Source organism: Ursus arctos, unplaced genomic scaffold (genome assembly GCF_023065955.2).
Source record: "Ursus arctos isolate Adak ecotype North America unplaced genomic scaffold, UrsArc2.0 scaffold_13, whole genome shotgun sequence".
NCBI classification, from domain to species: domain Eukaryota; kingdom Metazoa; phylum Chordata; class Mammalia; order Carnivora; family Ursidae; genus Ursus; species Ursus arctos.
The window spans coordinates 21,657,333-21,666,997 of record NW_026622797.1 but is presented as its reverse complement, the minus strand read 5'-3'; the positions used below and the strand labels follow the sequence as shown (position 1 = coordinate 21,666,997).

At 40.8% G+C, this 9,665-nt stretch overlaps 1 protein-coding gene across 19 annotated transcripts in view; it reads left to right on the top strand.

The window, feature by feature from the left end:
- Positions 1-9,665, top strand: part of AIG1 (androgen induced 1) — a 310,429-nt gene that overhangs the window by 160,144 nt on the left and 140,620 nt on the right. The gene's annotated exons all lie outside the window — the stretch shown is intronic.

The following is a 9,665-nucleotide window of genomic DNA, read 5'->3' as shown; positions in this document are numbered from 1 at the left end:
ATCAGTAGGAGAAGAAAGGGAAGAAGAAAGGGGGGGTAAACAGAAGGGGGAATGAACCACGAGAGACTGTGGACTCTGGGAAACAAACTGAGGGCTTCAGGGAAGGGGGGGAATGGGATAGGCTGGTGATGGGTATTAAGGAGGGCACGTATTGCATGGTGCACTGGGTGTTATACGCAAGTAATGAATCATGGAACTTTACATCAAAACCTAGGGATATACTGTATGGTGACTAACATAATATAATAAAAAAATATTATTAAAAATATATATATTTATTTCCTCTGACTGCAGTCTTTTGTAAAAATGTCAGTAGTAGATGGGAAAATTAAGACAATGCTCACTTCTCTTTCCTCATTTGAGGACAATGATGAGAGGAGGAGCCTGGAAATCTTAAATCATCTAATTGTCTTTGGAAAGATTTTCAACCTTTGGTCTCGTTTGCCCCTAAAGCATGCAGCTGGAGTCACAGAAACTAAATATTTAAGACAACCTATGACTTCCTGGTGAATGGCTATTTTGGAAAGAATCATTTTAAAGCTGCCGTGTCATTTTAACTGAAGTCACTTTGTCAGTTTCAAAGACAGCTGGCAGCTTACTGCCTTGATCCATGCCGGATGGCTTTTAGGGAGTGTTCCAAGATCCTGGGGTCCCATCCATTTTGTTCCTTCTCAATACCACCTGAGTCACTAAAATTAAGTTTAAAATGCACTGTTCACTATTTAGAGAAAATTTGAATATTTCCAGGTAGCATAACTTTGTAAAATACAACAGAAACAAAAATTCACCGACCTCTGCAAAGAATTGAGAAAACCCTTAAAAAAACAAATGAAGCCTCTGAAATTAGTACAAATGCAATACTTATGAGTCTTTGGGGTTTTCAGTGGGAATATATAACAGTTTCTGCATGTGTGTATGGGTTAAACTATTAGAGTTAAGCATTTATATTTTTACAAAAAGTTTTATGCCTGCTTTTTTGGTTTGTATTTGGTTTAGTTTGGTTCTCACAAAATTTTGGCTCTAAATGGCTCCGCAAAGAACTAAAATTGCGATGTTTTATGTAATTTGCCCCAGGTCAAGCAGAGTTTGTGTCAAAGCCAAGTTGAGATTTTTTTTTTTTTTAAGCCAGGCTTTTTTCTTTTCCTTTTTCTTTTTTTTTTTTTAAGATTTTATCTATTTGAGAGAGAACGAGAGAGACTGAGCATGCTAGCACGAGCAGGGAGGAGGGGCAGAGGAAGAGAGAGAAGCAAACTCTCCACTGAGCAGGGAGCCCCACCCGAGACTCCATCCCAGGACCCTGGGATCATGACCTAAGCCGAAGGCAGCACTGAACCAACTGAGCCACCCCGGCGCCCTACCCAGGCTTTTTCATCTGTTACATTAGCCAACACCATCCCATGTTTCTTGGGTTGTCTGGTAGGTTCTGGGTACTGTACTAAGACATGTGGAGACAGAAAGGTAAATCATGGTCCTTCTCCTCACACATGCACACTCTGTCTTGACCCTATGAACTCAGTCAGTCCAACAGACCAAGAGAGCCCTTTCATGAGCTCTGATTCTTACTTGTGTACAATAATGTCTGTGGAAGAAGGAGACTTAGTTACAAACACATACACTTTGGTGAGAGGCTGAGTCCTCTTACCATTCATCACACCCTGCTAGCTCTCAGGGTTAAGTGTACCCATGTGCAGTTGGTGATGCTTTCTCTATTGGGATTTTGAAAGTTAAGGAGGGAAAGGAAAGGAAACTAAAAACTATTCAATGCCTGTTTATGCCCAGCTATGGGTTTATATAAGTTAGTCCTCATGACAATCCCATGTGTATTATCCCCGTTTAACAGATGAGAAAACTGAGAATCAGAAAAGCCAAATAAATATCCACAGTCCTCCAATTTAATCACTAACATCAGCAGTATTTGAATCTAGGTTTCTCCAAAGACAAAAGCCAGATGTTTCCCACTAGACTAAACCTTTTCTATACGAATGCTAGAGAATGCAAGCCTTCAATTTCCTCATCAGTAAAATAAAGACAAAAGTCTTCCACAGTAAGTAGAAGTAAGTAGAAGACAGTAAGGGTCTTCTACTCTTACAGACACCCCTCCCCGTCAGGTCAATATATATAATTGTACTCAGTGTTTATTAAATGGTTGGAATTTACTACTATCCTCTGATTCTCTTTAAGAGCCAGTGAGGTTCATCCATTCATTTATTCTTTCATCTATCATTTAATCTATCATAAAATGGGAAAGTATTGAACATGCTGAACAAATTCAAATGAGCTGAGTTCATTCAGCCTCTTCATGAATTGTGAACAACCAACTGGCAAATTATGACTCAAATCATCAAGAGAATTAATGTTTGCCTGACTCAGCAATGCTGAATTACAAGTCATCCCAGTGCAAAGATTTCTTCTTAATCATTGCTAACATTAAAGAAAGCAATATCTTCTGTTCTCACCCACACCCTTTTGCAAAACTCATAAAACTTTTGCTTAAAGATTTTTCTTCTCTCGCATTCTTCTTACCCTGCAGTCTCTGTTAACTATTGAAGGTATTTCACTTAATTGGCAGAGAAAATCAAAGAAGGACATGTGAATAGAATGGAGAAAGAAATCCATGGCGGGGGGGGGGGGGAGACACTGACATAGCTGAAGCGAAGAGCCACTTTGGAGATTATAAATGAAACCTTACATTGAAAACAATTTGAGGAACAATTAAGGAAAGATCTTAAATTCCAGACCTAAGAGTTTAGATCGGATAATATGGACTAGCAGGATCAACTACGCTATTGTCTTCTGTCTTCATCAACTTCTGTGTGGCTTTTACCAAGGTCTCTGCTGACCTCCAGTTGCCAGAACATCAGTAGACATTTTTCAGTCCTCATTTTGCCTTCTCAGTAACATTAAATGCTACTGACTGCTCTCTCCTCATATCTTTCTTCCCTTGGTTCCTTAACACAACATTTTCTGGTTCTCCTTGTTTATCTCTGGCTACTTCCTCTCCTGTGCATTGCAGGCTCATCTTCTTCCATCCAGCACAAGACGTGGAGTTCTCCAAGGCATGTTCTTAGGCCCTCTGGTCTTAGTATATACTTTTTCTCCTAAGTGAGCTTATCTACCCCCAAGACTTCATTTACCATGTAGCTAAAGCTTCTTTCCAAGCTCCAGACTTACATGTACTTGATCATCATAAGGCTTCTAATGTCTAATATGCTCGTAGCCAAAGTTAGGAACATACCTCCCCCCAAAAAAAGACCCTAGTTTGTTCCTAGTGTTTCCTAATCAGTTTTACCAACAGAAATACGAAGGGAAGAAGTGAGAATGACTCTCAGTGTCTTATTTGAGCACTTGTTTGGATAACACTAGAAGAACAATAACTTGAAAAGATGGCTGGTGATGAATTTAGTTTTAAACTTACTGCATATGAACTGCCTAAAAGTTTCAGTACATTAAGATTTGGTTATAGTGACCTGGAGGCCAAATGAACCATTTCTGTAGAGTATGTGGGCCAAAGTCATATTGGAGAAGGGGGTAAATAAAGACAGTAAGGGTCTTCTACTCTTACAGACACCCCTCCCCACCCCACTACATCAGGTCAATATATATAATTGTACTCAGTGTTTATTAAATAGTTGGAATTTACTACTATCCTCTGATTCTCTTTAAGAGCCAGTAAAATTCATCCATTCATTTATTCTTTCAGTCATCCATCCATGATCATAGATTCCCTATATGGGCTCGTTAAGGCCACTGTATTCCAAGTTCACTCAAAACCCTCTGGTGTACTGTGGTCACAAGGAAGAATCAAGGAAAGATTACAGTTGGGACAATAAAACGATGACAACACAAACATCTATGTGCCAGGTACTATGATGAACACTTTATATACATTGTCTGATTTATTCCTGAATACCATTAGGTGAGTTATTCTTTTTAACCCCATTTTATAGATGTGTAAACTGAGGCTTAAATAAGCTGACTCTCTGCCCCAAAGCTAGTAAGTACGAAGCTAGAATGCCACCCACATCCAACTTCAGAGCCCTTCCCTTAACCAGTTGCTTCTCATCTCACACCTGCAAAAGCTCCTTATTCATTGATCAGTACATTTTGCATAGAGAAAGCCCACAGTTTTCCTCAGTCTTACTTTCACTCCTTTAAAGTAGCAAACAAAAAAAGTGTGGCTTTCTCTTTGACTTCAGCTCTTTAGCTAAAAAAAAGGGGGAGAAAACTAAAAATGAGAGTCCCAGGGTTTCAAACACATGCAAACAGCCTAGAGATGACCTGGAGCCTCATTGTGACCCACGCACAACTGATGTTCCAGAGGACTGGGGAAGGAAGAAGGAAAGCATTGCTTGCTCTTCGATGTTGGTGACTTGCAAAACTTGCAAAGCTGGATTTGGGGGTGGAGTGTGAATATCGATGGCCTTGACCTAAACAGACAGGTTTCCCCTGAAAAGTAGCTTTGGTTAAATGTCAGAATCTACAGAGGAGAAGCATAAAGCTATTACAAAAACACATAAAAATCGTAACACCTTTCCTCCTTATAAAAATATTTCAAATGCTGGAGTCGAAAGTGTGTCAACTCACCTGGAGAAATAGAATCACCTCCAAACTAACCCTACAGTGGGTTGAGTCCACAAAAATGAAAAGTTAGAGGAACCCTCATTCGCTTAGAGTTACCACTGCCTCCAGTGAAAAAGAGAAATCCAGTTAAGGACACCTCCAATGAGAGCAATGAGCTAAGCAAACAACTCTAACCTTGCAGTGACTTAAGGAACTTCTTGAAGTTCTTTTCCTTCCTTGATGTTAGTGCAGTAATTTAAATGGGCTGGTAATCCTTGGACTCTGGGAAAAGCAAATGGTTAGTTTATGGTCAATTTCTCTCAATGATTATCTTTCAGCAAACGTGTGAGCTATAAGAGAGAGAGAGGGAATCTAACTCATCCCACTACTGAAAAAGAGACTTAGATGACACACTCAAGGTGCTGCTGCTAAGAGGATCTCCACAATTGCTGCAGCCCAGCCATGGACGTGGCAGTGAAATAAATAACAGAAGGCAATTGGAGAATTTGCAAGAGGAAGTGTTTTCATAATACGGCTTAGCAAAAAACATCTCTATATTAAATCTACTTGCAAATTTAAACTGTACCAGGGGAAGGTAAATGGGTTTATATAATCCGAGTAGCACAGGAAATATTAAATACTTCATGTTGTTAAAACAGGGTGACATCATCACCAAGATACTTTTTCTCTAGGAAATTGAAGGCTCCATCCACAAGCGAGAGTTAGGAAGAATTATTTACTGTGGGAAAAACATTACCATACAGTCCCGCCTGATGTTTATGGTGGTGCTGGGAAACAGAAACTGCCTTCTTTTATCTGACTGTATGGGAAGCTGAAGAGCCAAAAGGGAAGCAAAGGCAGAGAAAATAAGGAAATTCTAGAAAGCTGTGGCCTTCAGATGGAGGAAATTGCTGCCAGAAATCCCATTTACTTACTACTTGATCATATATGGGTTTTAAGAAGTAGGGATTCTTAAGGTTATCTAGAGTGAAGGAAGGGATTTTAGGCAGGATTAGAAAAGGATAGAGGCAGCCAATATACAACACACAGAACTAAAATCGAAGACTCATTTTTTAAAGAAAGGTTTACAATCTAGCAAGTGGAAGATCTTAGAAAGACACATAACAATTATGCTTTCCCTTTGAGTTTCCCAAAGGGCCAGAGAAAGACACTCATAGGGGACCACACATGAGAATCATGCAATGTATACCTTTCTGCCTACACATTATCAATTTTTCAGCAATTTTCAATATGCATGATTATTGCAATCCTTTCTAAGCTCTCACCTTTCCATTTCTCTGCAAACAAATCTGATTAGCTAGCCTGAGATATCATGCATCAAATGACCACCCGAGTTAAGCGGGAGACCATCCAGTTAGCAGGGCAAAGCCACAAGGAATATGTGTTGGGGCACATATGTCCCAACAGACTGACTTGAAAACTTGAAACTGAAAACTCCAGGACTCCTGGCCGTGACAGTGGACAAGGGAAATCAGATTCATCCATTGCCTCCCCTCAGCCCAATCATCTTCTGACCTCACCGTGTGCAAAGGCACGTGACCTTGCCCCAGTACTGCTTCTGGTGACCTAGCATTTTGAAATGTCCTCCGGCAAAGCCATAGGGATCCAGTATTCTTCATTTTCTGTGTCCTGTGATTTTATCTGGTCTTTCTTTCTTATCACTGACTTAACGTTTCTCCCTCCTCCTCACTGTTTTATTTCTCATATCTGGAACGGGCTCATTTTTACCCTGTTTCCTGCTCCTCTTCTCAGCTTCTACTATAAGCTGAGCCCTGTTTCTTCGTATTTCTGTGTTTTCTTTAAAACATTCATGTATTTTCCTATACATAGGCAACATTTTCTTTCGTGAATTCTTTAAGATTTTTCATGAAGTTATCTCTAATAATAAAGTAATATGTACAAATTAAAGAGCATTTGAAAAAATACAAAAGTGTAGAAACAAGAAAGATGGTCACTCATGGTCCTGCAGACAAAGGAAGTCATTGTTAACGTTATAATGTCTTCCTTTTAGGAACAAAAACAAGATTTTTGAAATTACATTTAATAATATAAGTAGTCTTTGATGTTCTTTGATGTCTAAGTATGATAATATAAGTATTTTTTCTTGGTATCTATGTAGTATTCCGTGGAGTGGATATATCTTAGTTTAAAAACTGTTCCCTCACTAGAGATCATTAAGATAATTTTTAATTATTTTGCTGTCGTAAATAGGGTTAGGGAAAATATCTTTGTTCACTAAGCTGAGGAAGGATGTGTTTTTATCTTGTGTTTATTTGTTTTATTTAGGCTGATTATTATTTCTTTAGCACAGACCTAGAAGTTCAATTCAGTCTTTGGGAAAGGATTCGCAGCCCTTGATAATAGGGTCAGTTTCCATCCAAAACAGCGGTTGCCATGCATTCTTTGTCCAGCATTCAGGAGCATGCATTTTTCACCTCCTCCTTGCAACACGGAGTATTCTTATTTTAAAAGAAAGACTTGCTAATTTAATATGTGAAAATAGTTTTTCACTTGAATGTTACTGCTTATTAGTAAGAGTGCATGTGTTTCCATGAATTTGTTTATTATTCTCCCTTATTCATTAGGTCTCTCACCCCTTCCTCACCTTTCCTGTACCTTGTGCCCCACACTGCTGCCAGTCTCCTCTGCTTTTCCTGATTCCCTTCTGCTAGCTTCCCCCCCAGCTCCCGCCCCAAAGTTAGTTTTAAAATTCTTTTTTGTCTCATGTCCAGTAACTTGTGGGGCAGCGGGACCCAAATTGCATTTGAAGATCATTTTTATAGTCATTCTCAGCAGGCATCTTCAGGGCCCCCAGTTCGTTTTTTGTCCCCCACTGTGAGAAACTGATTGGCAGCTGGTGACAGGCAGGGCACTGGTCCTTGGCACTCACAGGAAGCCCTGCAGGAGGTGCCCAGAGCCACGGCGGAGGAAGTGTGGCCAAGCCAGCACAAGGTGGGGGACCAGATGTCGCCCGATTATGTTCCATTGAAATCCAAACAAAGCCCCAGATTCAGGATCATTTCCTTGAGACTCCCCAGTTGGAAACTGGAGCCCATCCAGAATCTCACAACAGCTGGTCTCCCCTCGCTAGGATTTATGTATCTTGCAGAAAACTTTACCTGTGTGTTATTGATTGGTTTCTGTAAAGCAATCAAACAGTATCTCCAAGACCCAAACCATACTGCTCTCTGCCGAACATAAAAAGAGACTGTATATCACTGAAAAGCCAGCAGTCTTATTACAGGCTTGGAAACTCTGAGAAGGATGCATTTTCCTGGTTATTTATGCCGCTCATGTTAACCCTGAGGCTGTATGCTGACATTTGCAGCTTTGCAGTGACAATGCTCCACTCTTGTTAGGAGACTAAGCCCACCCTTTGGAAATAAATTATATTACAAAATAAGCTTTTGGGGACACCAGAAGATGAGAAATCATGCTTATGTTTCTCATCATCCAGTTTATGTTGGGAAATCAGAGAGTCTTTCTAAAAGCTCATTACTTGTGATCGCCCAGGTCATTTGCATTTATGCCTTCTACCTCCCTCCTCTGAAGCGAGGTGACTGGAAGATTGGCCGTTCCATTTTCTGAATATCAGGGAGGAAAACAAAACAAACAAACAAAAACCGCCACCCCCTCAAACGATGTTGTATTTGGTTGTGCCGAGCAGCAGAGAAAGGTTTCAATTTTAAAAGAAAACAAGCATTTTTAAGAAAAACTAAATATTGTGAAAGCACATCAATTCATATAATACTTCGCTAAGTATGTATTCCTGCCCTAAATCCGGGAACTATAGTTTATGCAGTGGCTTTATAACTGGCTGCCCCTGCTGTCTCAATCACCTGATAAGGTCTCAGTGGCTGCTCTCTCTCCTTCTCTCTCTCTCTCTCTCTCTCTCCCCCTTTCTTCCACCCTCTCTCCCTCTCCTTGTTTCTCCCCCACTCTTTCACCCCTCTCTCTCTCTCTCCCTCTCTCCTTCTCCCGCTCCCTCTGGCTGCCTGGCGGTCCTCAGCCCAGATTCTCAGACCTCACAGTGAGATTTTGGAGCTAACCCTCTCCATTAGAAACAAACAAAATAAATTGTTTCCATTCCCCTAAGGAATGTGCTAAAGTCTTTTTTCCTCTTTTAACATGGATGCAATTTAAGTTTGGCAAGAGCTGAACACAATATACCTCATTGGGAGGAGAGAGCTTTGTGAGAGAGACCCTTATAGAAAGACTGGCTCACCCTCCCTGTGAACTTAAAATGACAGAAAGTAACCCCGTCATGCCTTTGGGCTCACCGTGTTTCTGCAGAAGCCTCACCCATTCCCTCATGGCGCAAAGATATGGAAGCACCTACTGTCTGAAAGCCCTGTGCGCATGTTCCTTCCCGGCTGTCCCTGCAAGGCTGTGAAGTCAGTGCCTCTTATGATATGCATTTCATTTGCTTAATCTCTAGCTCTTCTCACACCAGGGGCATCCAGATACCGTTCAGTGACATTTCTCTTCATTACTCTGATTTAGAATCCTGCTTATCTGTAATGCTCCACAGGTGATGAATTAAAAGGAATCAAGGATAAGACTGGGGCCCATTTCCTGCAGGTATGAAACGGAAATCACCTGAGATGATCTGTCAAGAATTGATCAAAGACAATAATATTACCAGGGACCAATTTAGGCAGAGCCCGAGAATATGCACATGACTCAGGGAAGCAACCTGGCCCTTGCCTCTCTCTCCTTCCCTTTCCTGTTCCTCATCTACATTTGTAAACCAGCTCCTGCTCAAGCGTCTGAAGGATTCTTACATCTCTGCTCAAATACTGGAAGCCACCTTGTTTCTTCTAGACTGAAGCAATCACCGTGGTGGGTCAGACCCCAGATCAGTTAAGGCCAGAGGAAGGGGTCCTCCTCCACATTGGAGAAGGATTTATTTGAGTTTCCTTAACTCTAAGGACGCTTGATAGTCTTAACGCACCCTCGCTTTCTCTACTAGTCTTTTATGCTTGGTCATATTCATGAATTTAGCAAAACAGTTATTGAATCAATTTACACTTTCAGTGTATTCCACTTCCATAACCCCTAAGGTGCCCATCCTCGTGGAGCAC